General features: G+C 43.0%; 1 protein-coding gene across 5 annotated transcripts in view; it reads left to right on the top strand.

Annotated features, from left to right (window-relative positions):
• AUTS2 (activator of transcription and developmental regulator AUTS2) overlaps positions 1-17,499 on the top strand; it is a 1,257,436-nt gene that overhangs the window by 323,423 nt on the left and 916,514 nt on the right. The gene's annotated exons all lie outside the window — the stretch shown is intronic.

Raw genomic sequence — 17,499 nt, 5'->3', positions numbered from 1 at the left:
CAAATAAGGAAACTGAGGCCAACAGGGTTAAGTAACTTGGCCAGGGTCACATAGCGAATAAGTGTCTGAGGCCGGATTTGAACTGGCGAAGATGATAGGCGGGGGAATCTTTGTATCCATGGTGCCTGCTACACAGTCGGAGTTTAATAAATGCTTGTGGACTGAAAAGGCTTCCTCTGGTTCCCCAGGCTCAGTTACTCCAGATTCTGTCTTGGGCAATCAGTAATCAGTCAACCAGCAGGGAAATTTCTAAAGTTCCACGTAGCTCCACATGGGAGTGGCTGTTCCCAAATTGAGAGGCTGCTTGGTGGTTCAGTGAATTGAGTACTGGACCTGGAGTCTAGAAGGTTTGAGTTCAAATCCAACTTCAGACACTTTAGTAAGCTATTTGATGCAGGGTAAGGCATTTAACCTCTGACCGCCTTAGTTTTCTCATCTGTAAAGTGAACATAATAACAGAACCTGCTTCTCGGGGTGGTTGTGAGGACAAAACAAGACACTCTTTGTAAAACACTTTGTAAACCTTAAAAGTGTCTTTAGTAATGCTTGCTGTTCTTATCATCATCATTAAATGCTGCCTCAGTGTTTGACCTTATAGTCTGGTTTCTTCTCTGGAAGAGAAGCTATGTGAGATGTTCTTTTATCTGAAGTCATCTTCTTAATAAAAAGACAACACATGAATTCAAATAAGTTGCTTTATTTTAGAGGATGCTGACTCAATGGAGAGAGTACTGAGCCTGGAGCTGGAAAGAGCTGAGTTAAAATGTGAGTTCAACTGTATGACCCTGGCCAAGTCATTTAATCTCTATTTGCCAAGAAAATTCTACGAACAGCATGGTCCACAGGGTCATGAAGAGTCGGACGTGACTGAAGGACCCACAAGAATTCGTGACTCAGATGACTATTTTATTCAGAGTAAAAGTAGTGGTTATTTAGGGATTCTTAAATCAGATATTCCGCATTTGTCCTGCAAGGCTATCTGGAGAGAAGGGAGGGAAACCGGTGAATGAAAGACTGAGTTAATGAATCCTTTTACCCTCTTAGTGATGCTATTGTTTCATTAAGCTATTCTGAGATATACCAGGCTTAGCGCTGTGACCTTGTGTTCCTACAAGAAAAAAGAAATGAAGAATTCACTCACATGGCTCGCCCTGTTGCTTCCTGACTAGTGAAGGGAGCCCTCACACTCTGTTCTGAGCTTCCCAGACCCCTAGGACGGAAGCATAAGAGCTACAAGGGAGCCTTGTGACTATTTTATCCAACTTATTCTTTTTGCAGATGACACTGAGGTCTCAAGAGAAGTGATGTGCCTAAGATTATATAGATGCAAGTGGGAAAGCCTGGATTTGAACCCAGGCCCTTGGACCCCAAATATAGTACTACTTCTGAAAGTATTGTGCTTTTTTTTGGAGGGGGGGGGCAATAGATTTTAGGAAAGACTTTGAAAGTGTCTAGAAGGGATACTTCTCTGTAATTATAGCAACCAAGCTTGGTCCCAAAGAAGAACTGTAGACATGCTCCTCCTTCCTTTCTTTGGAGAGGAGGGAGTCTGTGGTGGGGGGGCATACTTCATGGGACGTGGCACTTGGCTGATGTGTTGGTTAGTTTAGCAGGCGGCCGCTTTTCCCTCTGTCTCTTCATTATAAGGGATGGCTTTCTAGGGGGAAGAGAGACAAGGGTTACATTTGGAAATGACTTTGATTTTGATAACAAAGATTATAAGCCAAAAAAAAAAATAGGGAAAATGACTAGCATGGAGTGGCATCTAAGTCATGAGGCCCCGCGGTAGCCCAGGGGATGGAGTGTGAGCTCGGTGTTAGGACTGTGGGTTTTAATCATGCCTCAGACCCTTACCAGTTGTGGGATCTTCTGAAAGGCAATTCATCTCGCTCTGCCTTGGTTTCCTTATGTGGATGTTGGGAATTCTAGTCGCATCCATTTCTTAGGGTGGCTGTGAGACTTAAATGAACTGATACACAAACAGCGCTTTGCAAACCTTAAAGGGATACATAAATAGCTGTTATCATCGTCATCACCACCATCACCAAGATCATTATTGTTGTTGTTATTTGAAGGAATTAGGGACGTTTTTCTTGGAGAAGATAATACTATTTCTTCACATGCTTGGCAGGCTGCCTGCCCTAGGGGTGAGGGAATAGATTTTTTTTTTCTGTTTGGCCCCCTAGGGCAGAATAAAGACTCATGGGTAGAGGTTGCAAAGGAGCAAATTTAGGCTTAATATCAGGCTATGCTTCCTAACAATTAGAGCTCACTCATAGGGAGCCTTGGTCAGAGGCTCATAATACCGTGTATTATGAATGCTATAGGGAGATGCTTTCTTGGGCAGGGGTTTGATTAGGAATACCACGCGACACCTTGGCAAGAACACTGGATTGCTTGCCAGAAGATCGAGGGTTAAATTCCAGTCCTGATTTTTCTTTCCTACTTGGGCTGATCTTGGGCAAGTCTTTTTAACTCTATTGGGCCTCAGTTTCCTTTGCTTCAAAATTCATTGACTTCTGGGAGACCTTTGGGTTCTCAATCTATGACCCACCACTGAGATTTTGTGACCTCTCAGTTTATTATAGAGAGCTCTTATTAGACATCATTCTGTGTGGATGGGTGTGTGTGTGTGTGTGTGTGTGTGTGTGTGTGTGTGTGTGTGTGTGAGAGAGAGAGAGAGAGAGAGAGAGAGAAGAGGAAGAAAAAGAAGAAGAAAAAGGAGGAGGAGAGAGTACAAGGGAGGGGAGAGAGAAGGAGGAGGAAGGGAAGGGGGAGAGAGAGAGAGGGTGGAGGAGAGGGAGAGGGAGAGGAGCTGGGAGTTAGATCAATCTGTTACCAACAATATTTTGGTTCCTGCTATGAAGAATGTGCTCTTGGTTTCTGACATTTGATGATTATGGGGCCATGGAAGGAATACACGTCACCCACGTTGACTCTCCTGGACCTCCCCGAGGACCCAGGTACCTTCGTTCCTGTTGTTGAAGTGACTCTGATCTCATTACTAAGATGTCTTGGGCATTACCGTGTGGAGAATTAGGACAATAGAGTGTTGGCATTCTGAACGTGTTCAGAGAGGGAAAAAAAGAATCTTCACATGATGAGTTATTTTCCCCACATTTCTGGTGGCCTCGACTTGGAGAATTGGAATTTCAAGTAAAGGACTTGGCCCTGAAAGTCTGGGGACCCCGGCTTTGCTCGTCCCGTTGGTATTTTTTACTAGGAAAAGAGAAGTTTATTGCGGGGAGACTCACTTAAATGTCATCATTGTAGGGGCTTTGGTTCCAATTCAGTGTGTGTTCAGAGGGTCTGTTTTCCAGCACTGCCACTAACCTGATGGGGCTTCTCTGGTTGTTTAAACATTTTCCTCTTCCCCGGCCTGCTTGAAAGGCGAGGTTGTCTCTCATAGAATGTGAGTTTTGATCAGGATTTTGAGGAGAGTGTTCCAGGCTGACACATAAAGAGAAAGTCAAGGCAGTGTGGCCCAGAGGAAAGACCACTGAACCAGGAGTGAAGAAATTGGCGTGGAGAGGCCTTGCTCTGGCCCTTGTTTCGTAATGGGTTTTGTCAGTCAGTCAGTTGATAAGGATTTATCAAGCACCTACTGTATGCCAAGGACTGGGCCAAAGATGGGAAAGGCCAAAGACAGTCCCTTCCCATAAGGAGGTCACTGTTGAGGGGAGGAGACAGCATGCATTCCACATCTCTGGCCCCCGGTCCCCTACCCCAGACCCTCTTATACAATATATGGGAGTCTTGTTTCAGATACTCTATATGCTCCCAATTTTCTTTAGCCAAGTCTTTCTTTCTTTCTTTTTTTTTTTTTTTTTTGGTGAGGCATTTGGGGTTAAGTGACTTGCCCAGGGTCACACAGCTAGTAAGTGTTAAGTGTCTGAGGTCCTCCTGAATCCAGGGCCGGTGCTCTATCCACTGCGCCACCTAGCTGCCCCGGCCAAGTCTTTCTTAACTCTCCAGGCCTCAGTTTATCCCATTTCCCGACTCATTTTAGAGGTAAGGAACAAAGACCCAGAGAGATCTAATGTTCAGGGTCACAAGCAGCAGAGACAGGATTTGAACCCGGGTCTTCTTACTTTAGAGCTAATGTTCTTCCATGTTGTTTTAGGTACTTTTGATATTTCTTTTTTTTTTTAATAGTAGTGAGAGCATTTATTGCCATTTTGGCTTTTGCAATACTCTGGACAAACCTCTGTAATAAATTGTGAGAACATCCCCTCGGGAGTCTTTGCTTTGTTGGAAGGACCTGTTCTGGTATCATTATCCCATTCATGCAGTTATTGATTGAGCTACTGTAGATAGCAGTGGGTGTATTGTTTTGAAAAACACCCCCCTGCTCCCACCTGTTAGATTTGTGGTGTACTCCTCACCCAAGTTCCATTTGCTGACCCCTTCCCAAGACTAAGCTAGGTCATTGTAAAGATGCAGCGGTCACAGGGGTTTGTTTCAGCCTCAGTTGCTTTTTTTTGGCAGGGCAATGAGGGTTAAGTGACTTGCCCAGGGTCACACAGCTAGTAAGTGTCAAGCGTCTAAGACCTGATTTGAACTCAGGCACTTCTGAATCCAGAGCCGGTGCTTTATCCACTGCACCACCTAGCTGCCCAAGCTCAATTACTTTTCACAGAACCCCACTCTGAGAGGAAATGCTTTTTGCTTTTGTGCTTAGAAACCCCAACATTGGATGAGAAATGCTGATCCAGCAGAACTCTAGAACGAAAAAAAAAACCCTAAACCATTCCTTAAAGGCCCCCTTAAAACAAAAATCCTTGAAGGGTGGTAGATGTTTTGAGTTTATTCCCCATCCTCCCTGTTGGCTTGGATGATGGTGCTTATTTTGTAAAAAGGTTTTGTCCCAGCTCTGTGTGTGATCCAAGGCCGAGTATTCATTAGCCCCCTGCCCAGCAAGGCCTTGCATGGACTCCCACCTCCTAGGCTGGTCTCTGGACTTTGTTATTCTTGATTGCTAATAGGCACCTTTCTGAGGAGGGTGCATCTTAGCGTGACTTGTTTTTACTTCACTTTTGATTTTCTTGGATCAGATCTCTTTTTTTGTCTCTCTTTTTTAAAAGGAAAAATGTGTAAAGTGTGAACATTTCTTCTGGGCACAAAGGGCATGGTTCTGAAAGCAGGATGCAGGATGAGTGCTTGCAGACATGGGGGTCTTTGTTTTGCCAACCCTAGCGATCTGCAGATGGAGCACAGGTAATTCCTTATAATGAGAGAGAGGAAAAAAAATCCACAAATACAACACAAACCTTATGTGTGTATTTAGGGGGAAGGGAGCAGGGAGAGGCTGGAATGCAGGCAGCAGACTTTTCTATGACGGATGTGGGTCTAATTCTTGAGCATTTCCATCTTCGGTCTTCTGAATCTGAAAGAATCTGTTCTTTCAAACAGACCACTCTACTTTTTAAGAACCCACTTTAAGAACTTGATGACTGGGTTAATCATTCAGCAAGCATTTATTAAGCACTCCCGTAAGCCCAGCCCAGTGCCAAACACCAGGGATACAAAACCAGTGAATGAAATAGTTCTTCCTGGAAAGGAGCCCGTATCTTTATTGAAACTATTGTTAATTTAATTCTGACTACCTATAAATCAGTGGTCCAGCAGTCTCTAAGTTTACTTTCAGGATCTGCAGACTCTGGGGGGAGGAGTGAGTGTGAGAGTGTGAGAGAGTGTGTGTGTGTGTGTGTGTGTGTGTGTGTGTGTGAGTGAGTGACTATTCAGTTGTGTCTAAGTCTTCATGACCCCATGGACTTTATTGTCTAGGTATGGTTTGCCATTTCCTTCTCTAGTGTATGTATACATATACATGTATGTATGTGAATACATAGAAGTATATACACACATCTCTGTATATACACATGAATTTATTTATATATAATGGACATGTGTGTGTCTATATATATATAGACACACACATAAATGCAGTGAATGAAGCAGTTCTTACTCATAAGGAGCCTGTATTTTTATTGAAATTATTTATGGGTTTTTTGTTTTGTTTTTGGTGAGGCAATTGGGGTTAAGTAACTTGCCCATGGTCACACAGCTAGTAAGTGTCAAGTGTCTGAGGTCAGATTTGAACTCAGGTCCTCCTGACTTCAGGGCCAGTGCTCTAGCCACTGCACCACCTAGCTGCCCCTTTTCTTTTATTTTTCTTTCTATTTAAAAAAAATTATTCATGTTTTAATTTTGGCCACCTACTAATTAATCTGTGGTCCAGGAAGCTTGTTTATTTCCAGTAACGGGAGGAATCTACACGTACATACATATTTTCCTCCCTAGTGCCTGCATAATATTAGATATGTGTGTATATATACACACGTACATATACACACACACACACACACATATATGCCTATTAGTGAAACTATTCATATCTTAATTCTCACCACCTCTCAGAGCCCAGTGTTCTGTAGCTCCCATTCGGTGCCCCTCCCCCTAAATCTGAAGCTCAGCTTGCCTTTCCTATTGCCCTGTGGTATGGATGACCACCTCACCTACCATCTGCCCTGCAGAAGCACCTGACCCATGAATATAACCCGGATGCCCCTGCACCTTGCCACCATCCTCACCAACAAAGGATCTTAGGGTACTTAGGCCTTTCCATCTGCCCACAAGCTAAGCTACTGGGATGGGTCATTTCTTCCATTGAGAGAGTGAGCTTTTCAAGACCAGAGACCATCTCCCATTCAGTGTTTGTGTTTCTGGAGACTGGTGCAGTGCTTGGCACATGGCAAGCCCTTATGGGTACATTTTTTCATTAATTTGTTCTTACGCTCATTATTTCCATTTACCAACAAGCATTTTCATATCCCAAATTGGGGCCAGACACTCTTCTCAGCTCTAGTGACACAAAACCAAAATGGAAATATTCCCTGTGCCCTAGAATGGTTTGCTCTGGATCACGGAGCTAATAAACATCTCAGATGGGAGTCTGGCTCTGGTCTTCTTGCTTCTAAAGCCTGTGGTGTGTCTACCACACTAAGGTGCCTCATCTCCCCTGTACCCCAGGTCCTTCCTAAATGGTTAACAGTGAAAGAATGAGCGATGGGTGTTGGGGCTTTCTGTGTGTTCTTAATGAATGAAGGCTTGCTAGCAAGTTAGGTTGGGAACACTGGTTTTCTTTGTGTGACCTCGAATTGGTTTCATCTTTGATTGGCAGGGAAAAGTGCTTCTTTCGCTGTTCGTTTCCTCTTCTTGCTGTCTGCCCCTGTCCACAGATATGTGCTTCAGGCATACTTTCTAGGATATGCCTTAATTGGTCTACACAACGGCCCCAGGCTTGGAGAAGTACATGAGTGAGAGGAGTTAGATCCACCATGTTGGAGGCATGTTGGAGGCATGTTGTATCTTGAATATTCTACACCTACTTTCTTCCTCCCTATTTCCTTTCACCGCCCCCCCCCCCCGCCTTTTTTCTTGAAGGAGCAGAGGAACTAGCAGTGGTATTACATGGTCTCTCTAGGGATTTAAGGCATAGGCAGAAATGAAATTGGGAGAATAGATTTCATTTCTGAGTACTCCTGACTTTGATCCCACAAGTGTTTGGATTTTCTGAAGGAGAATATAGTCTGATGACTTGGGGTGGGAGTGGGGCGAAGATTAACTATGCTAACACTCTCCTCCAGGCACATACTGTGCTAGGACAGGAGAGCTGTTTTCCTCATTAGGATGAACTCTCTTTATTCTTCTCAGGAACATGCTGGGGGCAGGGACATAAAGAGTATGGCCAGGCTAGAAGGATGGTGATTCAGCCTGTGGAGAGGGAAGCATGTTTGGGGAGTGACAGTTTTATCCCTAAACTGAGCCCTGCTTGACATGACCAGGGCTCACCTATGTCTTGTTTAGCTCCTGCGAGCCTTATTCTTCCAGGCAGTTAAAAGAAAACAAGTGAAGCTAAGCTCATTTTTTTCAGGGTTTCTCTCCTTGTATCTCCTGCAGTGTGCAGGGCCCTTCATGGTGTGAGTTCTATGAATATTTGGTAATTGATTGACTACCTGATGCAACGAGCACAGTTTTATAATGGTGATTAATATTGGTTTAGAAATTGTCAGGGGCAGCTATGTGGTGCAGTGGATAGAGCACTGGCCCTGGAGTCAGGAGTACCTGAGTTCAAATCTGGCCTCAGACACATAACACCTACTAGCTGTGTGACCCTGGGCAAGTCACTTAACCCCAATTGCCTCACTAAAAAAAAGAAAAAGAAATTGTCAGGGGAATCATTTCCTACTTAAGTGTTGGGCATTTTGAGAGGTGCCTGGACTGGTTAGTAGCATGGTACTCTTGGGTTCAATTGGAGTGCCTCCCTGGGGATTTTTAATGAGTGTCTCAATGGTGTTATAGCATTTTTTCATCACCCTGATAGTCTTTACTGTGTTTCTGGGGGTGAATACTTGTTGAATGAGTGAGTGAATGAATGTCTTGGTTTCCCTCCAAACTTTTCTCTTGTTAGTCCTTTTATTTCTTTTTAATTCCTTTTTATTCTTGCGGAGAAAGAAAAAAAGGTATATGAGAGTGAAGGCAGAAAGATGAAATAGGGAACTGTAAATATTAGGAAAGAGAGGAAGAGAGAACCGCACAGCAATTAACTGACCTTCCTATCAATCAGTGAAGTCTTCTGCCATATTCAGAAGGAAGAATCAGAAAATTAGGAAATTAGCATTAAACTCTAGAATCTAAACACGGCACAGTAGAAAGCTTTGGAGGCATCTTTGAGCTCCTCAAATTCTTTTGCCTTGCCTTGCTTTTTGTGTGACCTGACAGAATCATGCCTTACTTGTGTTTTAAAGCCACTTGTAAATGCTGCCTTGGTTTTTGGTTGGGTGGTACTTATTATATCTCTGTTTTGTGTATTGATTTTGAGTGCCTCAAGTTTTCTGATTCTTCTTTCCAAGCATGACATTACTGATTGATGTGGATGGAGGTCGGTTTGCTGTCTTTCGCTTTTCCCTCCCCGTCCCCGCATCCTAATAATCGCTATTTTCTATTTCATCTTCCCCATACATTCTCCCTTTTCCTGTTTCCTTGAACTGTGTTTGAGGTGTTGATCTCAGTGGTTATTCCTCAATTCTACCCATGAGTGAAAGTGACAGGCCTTCAAAGGTGAATTACGCCTTGGATATATGTCTTCAGAAAGTATATACATATTTGTCCATTTGGAACAAGCCAGTACCTCTGATTCGTATTCCTGCAAGATGGAGTTGGCATCTGGGGTGTTTTCTGGGACTTATCTTTGGTTTCTCTTCATTTAATATAAAAACTAAATCCCCCACACAACAGCTTGGTTTTATGTACTTTTAATTGATGATGTTGCTTCTCATTCATGACTAATTATTGGTATGTTTTCCCTTTGAATCAGAATGATGGGAATATTTTTCCATTTGTTTCATTGATCATTTTCAGAATCCCTCTCCGCTACCCCTGTGTCATCTTAGTCTCCACATAAAGACCAGGCACAGTTGTGACCAGAACTGACTGGCAAAAACTGGTTCTGTCTAGTTTCATCAGGTTGAAAGTAGCCTAAAGCGATTTTGACCACTTAATTTAAAAACAACAACAACAATCTGATTTCAGGCAGGTTTTGGCAATCCCATCCAGATTCCAGCTTGCACAGACAAGTTATAAGCTATGCAGACTAGATTTCTCAACTAATTCAGCTGACTTCTGGCCAGTGGCAGCAGGGGTTTAAGTGGGTGCAACAGAATCTAATGATCCATTCCTAGTAGGTTCCACCCATTTCAGATAACTTCTGACCAACTCCAAGTGGTTGGGATTCATTTTAGTTACTTCTGACCTGTTCACATCGAACCAAACCAAATTTAGTAAGTTCAGGCAAATTCAAAAGAAGTTTGAATCAATTCTAAAGAATATAGACTTTTATGCAATCCTAGATTAAGAGCTGGAAGGGACTTAAGAAATGGTTTTAGGCCTGCCCTTTTGTTTTATAGGGGAGGCTTCTGAAGGTCAAAGATATTAGAGATATTTGTCCAAGGTCATACGGGTAATAAGGGGCAGAATCAGAGCTGTAAGTCAGCCCTCCCCCCCTGCAGTGTTCTTTCTAACACATCTTTGATTCTTTCAGATTGCATCCATCACATTAGCTCCACGTTCAACTCTCTCACCTGTTCAAACCAGATCATACTAGTTCTAGCGAAATCAAAATTGTCCTTCCAAAATGTTATAATAATTCCATCATACTTTTATTTTCTTTATGTAGCTTTATGTGTTTATATATACTGGGACAATTCAAAAAACTTGCAATGGATTTTCACCTGGTCAGATTAGATTGGTTTTGACCAGTACAGATCAAATGCTGTCTGTTCCTACTGGATCACTCAGTGATGGCCAGTTCTTATTCATTTCAATTATATCAGATGAGTTCAGACTGAATAAATGGCCTGACCCAAAGAATTTAATGGTAGCTGGATAGAAAGATTTCTACGGGAGCTCCCCAGGGAACTGTCCTTGGTCCTGTTCTATTCAACATCTTTATTCAGTGACTTGAATGAAAATATGGCCAGCTTACTTTTAAAATTTGCAAATAATCTTAGACTGGAAGGGATCATTTGCATACTGCATGACACAATCAGGATCTAAAAAGTTAAGCCAAAAGGATAGGTTGAATTTAACGAGGTGATGTCTGCTAGGAATAAATGTAAAGTTCTTCTTTGAGGTTCAAAAAATCAACATGACACATACAAGATGGACAAGTCTCCCTAAACAGCAGTTGATTTGAAAACGAGCTAAGAGACCTTTGTCAAATCCTCTCTCAGTATGATTCAAATTTCACATGAAGTTTCACAAATACTAGTATAATAGTGCACTTTAATTTATCAAAGTCCATTTAGAAAAGGAAATAATAATTTCCCTATTCTCCCTCCTGGTCGGATCAGATGTGGGTGTTTGTATTTAGTTCTGGATTCGATATTTCAAGAATGTGGCAAACTGGTGTGTTCCCTGGGAGAGGTGATCAGGATAGTGAGATATCTTTGCCATATTTGGGTTATTTAAAGGAACTTGAGGGGTTTTTTTATTCTACAGGAAAAAAAGACAGAAAGGGGGCCATAGATTTAGATTTCGAAGGGTCCTTAGAAGTGGCTTTTGTCTTTAAGTACTTTAAAGGGTTATCATCTCCAAAATAGAGTAATCCTCTTTGTTTTGGGGCAGCAGCATAGAACTGGAATCAGGAGGATTAGAGTTTAAATCCAGCTTCAGATACTTAATAGGTTTGTGAGCCTAGACAAGTCATTTAAACTCTGCCTCAGTTTCCTATTCTGTAAAATAGAGATAACAATAACACCTAATCTTTTAAAGTTGTCGTAAGGAACAAATGAGTTAATATTTGTAAAGCAATTCGTAAACATCAAAATGTCATATAAATGTCAACTGCCATTACCACCACCATCACCATCATCATTATCATGGTCATCTAGAAGGAATGGATGAGGGGCCACTAGGTGGCGCAGTGGACAAAGCACCGGCCCTGGATTCAGGAGGACCTGAGTTCAAATCTGGCCTCAGACACTTGACACTTACTAGCTGTGTGACCCTGGGCAGGTCACTTAACCCTCATTGCCCTGCAAAAGAAGGGAAAAAAACACTTACAGTAGAAGTAATGGATGGAAATTGAAGAGAGAATTTATATTTGATGTGAGATAAAACTTACCAATACTTTTTATTGTTGTTATTGAATTGTTTTCAGTTGTGTCTGACTCTCTGTAGCCCCATTTGGGGTTTTCTTTGGGGCAAAGATACTGGAGTGCTTTTCCATTTCCTTCTCAAGCTGCTTTTACATATGAGGAAACTGGGGCAAACAGGGTGAAGTGACTTGCCCAGGGTCACACAGCTAGTAAGTGTATGAGACTAGATTTGAACTCAGGTCCTCTTTAGCCCAGGGTCGGCGTGTTATACACAGAGCCCCCTTACTGCCCAGTAGTTAGACTAGTACAAATGTGTGAATTGGCCTGTTTCAGTTAAGGAGTGAGTTTCCTGTCACTAGAGAAAAATCAGGTCCTCATTTATTGGGAATGTTGTATGAAATTCTGTATTTCTGTACAGGTTGGACCCACTGAACCCAGGAGCCTTGTTTGCACTCATGTTGTCTAGGATTTGACAAAGGCTTTTAAAAACAGTTTCAGTTTGCTTAAAATGGGCTTTGCCCAGCGCAGAATAACTTGAACCTGTTTTGACTGGCCCAGGCTTGTCCTCATTGGTAATGTGTGCATTGCCTGGGTCTGGTTACAGAAATTTCAGGGCTGTTATTTCCATTGCATGGTTCTGGCTCCCTCTGCAGCCCCAGATGGAAAAATGCTTCTCGTTCAGTCTGTGAGAGAAATCTGCTTCTAAAATGGGAAGGCAGTCCTCCTGCTGGCTTGTGGGCATCTGCATTTTAAAGCCATTCCATCTGAAAGCTGTTGACAGTAATCATGGATCTGGGGGTGCGGGCTGGTACCTTCAGAGGAGCACTGTGTTTTCTGTTGCCTGGGACCAGTGCACTCTGGGCCTGACATGAAGCTCAAGGCTGGAAGTAGATGGGAAAATCCCATTTACTTTGATATTTCAAAATAGTAGCTCAATCACAAAATTTGGAGTCCAAGTAAAAATGTGGATACATTTCTTCACTCCCTTTCCTAATTCCCGCCATCTACCTAAGGGAACGGGAATTATGGACCTGAAAAGTCTCAATCCAGTGAATTTGAATCTATCTCTAGAAAGATAAGCTTTGAAAGCATAACACCGCACTAAGACTTTTGGGACACTCTCTGTGTTTATATCTCTATAGAAATATATACATATATATGGACATACATGGACTTGGGTTTGTACATGCTCTAGATAAAAATACCTAGATAGATACAAATCTAAATCTAGATACCTCTCTCCCTTCCATCTTTTTTCTGTCTCTGTCTCTCTCTCTGTGTATCTCCATATACCGGTATATATCTATATATACAGGTGTATGTGTGTGTATATATATACACACACACACATACAGACATCTCTCTATACACATACCTCTATGTACAGATATATATCTATATTTCTATATCTACATACTCATATAGAGATATCTAGGTAAATATAGATTTAGATAGAAATATCTATACATAAAAAAATACCGATGGATGGATGGATGGTTGGTTGGGTATATAGATACAGAAATCTATATGTTTGTGCAAGTCTATATTATATCCATGTATATGGATTTACATATATCTAAGTATATATACCTACATACACATGGACAAATATATATAGCTATTTATACCTATATCTATCTGTATATATAAATCCATATATGGATATATACTCGTGTAGAGATCTAAATATAGCTCTATGTAGCCACATATAGATAGACATAGATATAGCTGTACTTGCATTTTTTTTTCTTTTTTTCTTTTTTTAGGGCAGTGGGGGTTAAGTGACTTGCCCAGGGTCACACAGCTAGTAAGTGTCAAGTGTCTGAGGCCGGATTTGAACTCAGGTCCTCCTGAATCCAGGGCCGGTGCTCCATCCACTGCGCCACCTAGCTGCCCCCCTGTACTTGCATTTTTGACACAGCTTTACACAGAGAGAATTATTTCTTAACAGACATTCACTCCCTCACGGGTCCCAGTTAGAAGAAGCTCCGTCTGATCCATCCTCCAGGTGATGCTGACTCCCTCTGTGACCCTGGGAATTCCTGGGATTCAGTTTATTCCTTTGGAACATGATGGAATTGGACCAGATGGTCTCTGAAGTTCTGTCCAGGTCTAGAATTATAATCCTTTGAGTGATAGACTGGGAGTTGGGAAGCTTGGATGCTCTCCTTGGCTGCACTTCTGAGGATCTTTGTGACCATAGGACAGTTGCTTATCTTCTCTGGGTGTGTTTCCAGGTTGTTAAATGAAGAGATTGAACTAAATGTTCTCTAAGATTCTTTCCAGCCTGACGTTCCTGGGACCTCCCTAGGTCTGTTTTCTTACCTATAAAATGACCTGTTTAAATCAGTTAAGTTCTCCAGATCTCAGTGGGCTCAGTAGATAGAGCTCTGGACCTGAAATCAGAAAGACCTGAGTTCGATTTCTGCCACTGATACTTAAAAGCTGAATTGAATGATGCTGGAAGGTTTCACCTTCTGCCTGCCTCAGTTTCCTCATTTGTAGAATACTCATAATAACATAGCATCTGGCTCCCATGGTTTCTGTGAGGATTAATGTTTGTAAAACTTAAAGCACTATTTGAATGCTATCTGTTTGTTGTTATTGTTATTATTATTCAGTAAGATAAGTTAAGTTTTGGAGAGTATTGTATTAGATGATATCTTAAATACCATGGGGGACAGCCAGGTCGTGCAGTGGATAGAGCAAGCACCAGGCCTGGAGTCAGGAAAACTCTTTTTTGTGAGTTCAGATCCATCCTCAGATACTGACTAGCTGTGTGTCCCTGGGCAAGTCACTTACCCCTGCTTGCCTCAGTTTCCTCATTTGTAACATGAGCTGGAAAAAGAAATGGCCAGCCACCCCAGTATCTTTGCCAAGAAAACCCCAGATGAGGTCATGAAGAGTCAGTTGGATGTGACTGAAATGACTGAACAACAAAAACATTTCGTGCGGGATCATGGGGAACCAGAAGGAACCTCAGACACCATAGAGTCTGGTCCCTCCCCATTTTGCGCAGCAACAAATGGAGATCCAAAGAGTTTCAGTAGTCTCTCCAAGGTCACATAGTATGTGTCAAAGCCATCATTGGGACCCAGATGCCTTGACTCTAAATCTAGCTTCCTGGCCTCTGCTCCAGGCTTCTGTAACTTAGGGGAAAAAACCCTGTAACCAGCTATGCCATGAAGTACCCCCTGATTGTGATTCCTGTGGCCCTTATCTGGGGCTGGGTTAGCCTGGGGAGAATTCCGGGACAGAAATTAAGATCCTGCCTGAAATCTCCTATGTTTTAGAGGCTGCCCTTAGAACACCAGGAAATAAAAGGGCACAGGCATAGAAAAATAGATGCATGTTGTGTGACCCGCTTTAAAGCGAGCCTCATTCTAAGTCACAGCACATTAAATGTAGCTGCTTTTTACCCAGGCGACCGCATGCACCTACTTCTCTTTATATCGCTTTTCTTATGGAGTCAGTAACAGCACATGGGGCCCATAAAACAGGGCTTCCAATGCGCTTTTATGATTCAGGCCTGATCTTTTTGGTGTGGCCAGCTTCAAACCTACAAAACGGGGCGCTCCATGTTCTTGTTCTCTCCCTCCCTCCCTCTCTCTCTCTCTCCCTCCCTCCCTCCCTCCCTCCCTCTCCCTTTCCCTCCCTCCCTCCCTCTCCCTCTCCCTCTCCCTCTCCCCCTCCCTCCCTCTCCCTCTCCCTCCCCCTCCCCCTCTCCCCCTCCCTCCCTCGTCTTTCTTCTTTGTTCTTTCTCCACGCCTTTTCTTCAGGGCTCAAGGGTTATGTGGAAATGCTTCTGCTTACCTCCATTCCCCCTTTAAGGAGCACATCTTAGTTTGGATGGGATTTCAGGGGTGATGGGAGACCTCTCTGACTTGAAAGCAGAAGGTATGCAAGCTGTGGGAACCCGAAAGCAAGGAAAAATGTGCAAAGAGTTTCATCATCCAGCTTAGGTGCTGAACCCATGAGTATTCCTGTTTTATGATCACTTGGCTCTTAGCATCATTGTGGCCCTGAACACAGTCTCCCAAAAGAAAAAAAAAAGTCAGGCCATGGGCTTTATGGGTTGAAAATAGAAAGGTTAAGTGATAACATTGGGGGCTCCCTTAATGTGGCTGATGTACGCCACAGTACAGAGGAAGGGGCTCTGTTAGATCTTTTGTTATCATAAGATTATAGAATAGAATAGGAGCAATTTTCGTGGTCATTCTGTACTAATGAGGCAACTGAATCGCAGAGTGATGAAATGACTTTCCATTACAATTATAGCATCATAAATTTAGAGTTGGAAGTCATCTCAGATACCATGTAGTCCAAACCTCCTTTTTAAAAAATTAATGTGGAAACCCATTCTGTAGAAGTTAAGTGACTTGCCCAAGGTCACACACGTAGTCAGTGACAGAGCATGGAGTAGATCTTGGGTCCTGTGACTCCAAACTCAGGGTTCTTAACCACTGTTTTTTCTTGATTTTGTGTGTGTGTGTGTGTGTGTGTGTGTGTGTGTTTCAAGACAATAGAATCACAAGCACTCTTGTTTCTTTCTGGGAATAAATCAGCTGGCTTCAACTTTCTTGTCTGGGTCCCCCAGGACTTTCCCTGCAGTGTCTAGCTTGAAAAGATTCATCTGCAGAAACTGGTCCTCACAGAACATGTGCATGGGGGGAGAGATGTGAAATTTTTCCTTTCCCTTGACTTTTCCAACAGGTGTCACTGTAATCCACCAGTCGTGTGGAAACAGAATTAAAGGAATAGAGAAAGTGGGAGCAGGGCCCTCTGAATGTCAACTGGTTAGTGTTTCAGGCAAGCACCAAGACCCCAGATGGTGAGGGGTGTTCACATGTCTCGGACACAAACTAAGAGTCTCATCATTGCCTTATTCTCCAAAGAGAATGTGGTCTATACACGGGTCCTCTCAGCCAAAGTTTGGATAGCAGGGAATGGAGAAAAGTGCGTTAGAATTCCTGAAAGCTGAGAGCTATTGAAACTAAACAGAGAAACTCCTTTTTGTCCAGTCTTGGTTCAGAATGCCCCGAGTATATTCTAGCCTTAAATAAACTGCCGATCCCCTAACCTTTGGACTCCGCCAGCAGAAAAATTTCAAAAAAGAAGAAGCAAACCTTGTGCTTTTGGCTTTGTGCCTCTCTGTGGAGGGATATGAAAACCCCCTTGTTTGCTTGCCAATACTCTTGGTCCTGGGGTGCATCGCATTACGGTTTCGAGCAGCTCCTGAGTCCCCGGCTCACGCACGCTGTGACAGATGCTTTTGTGGCGGCTCCTCGGCAAACAAACACAGCTACTATGTAGGGGCTGGCGGTCGTCCCAGCGGTGCTGGGCCCTGGCCCCCAATTCGGTGTTCTTTTCCTTTCCTTTGAGAAAAGCTCATGGGCTGGTAGGCTCCTTGCCCTGTGATGTTCAGTGAGCTACTGTTTGATCTCTTCCTACTTGGAGAAGAGGGTATACCTGGGAGATACATTCATTCCAGGTGAAAGTGTGTTAGTTATTTCCTCCTTACCTGGGTTCTGGGGAGCCTGTGTTGTCATGGCCGTGACCCTGCAATGAAGGAGAGCCATTAATGCCTTTGTTTGGTCCAATAGGATCATAGATTGAAAGACAAAAACGACTCTAGAGGCCTTCTGGTCCACACCCCCTCATTTGACAGTGGAGAAAATTGATTCTAAGACATGTGAAGTGACCTACCTACGGTCCCATAGCCATAAGTGACAAAGCCGGAATTTGAACCTAAGTCCTCTGACTCCAGATCTAGTACTCATAGGGTGACTGATTTGGAGGTAGAAAGAAAGATGAGACACTGAGCCTGACACCTTCATTT

The sequence above is a fragment of the Dromiciops gliroides genome, chromosome 4, assembly GCF_019393635.1.
Source record: "Dromiciops gliroides isolate mDroGli1 chromosome 4, mDroGli1.pri, whole genome shotgun sequence".
Lineage (NCBI taxonomy): Eukaryota > Metazoa > Chordata > Mammalia > Microbiotheria > Microbiotheriidae > Dromiciops > Dromiciops gliroides.
This window is presented reverse-complemented; position numbering and strand designations above follow the sequence as displayed.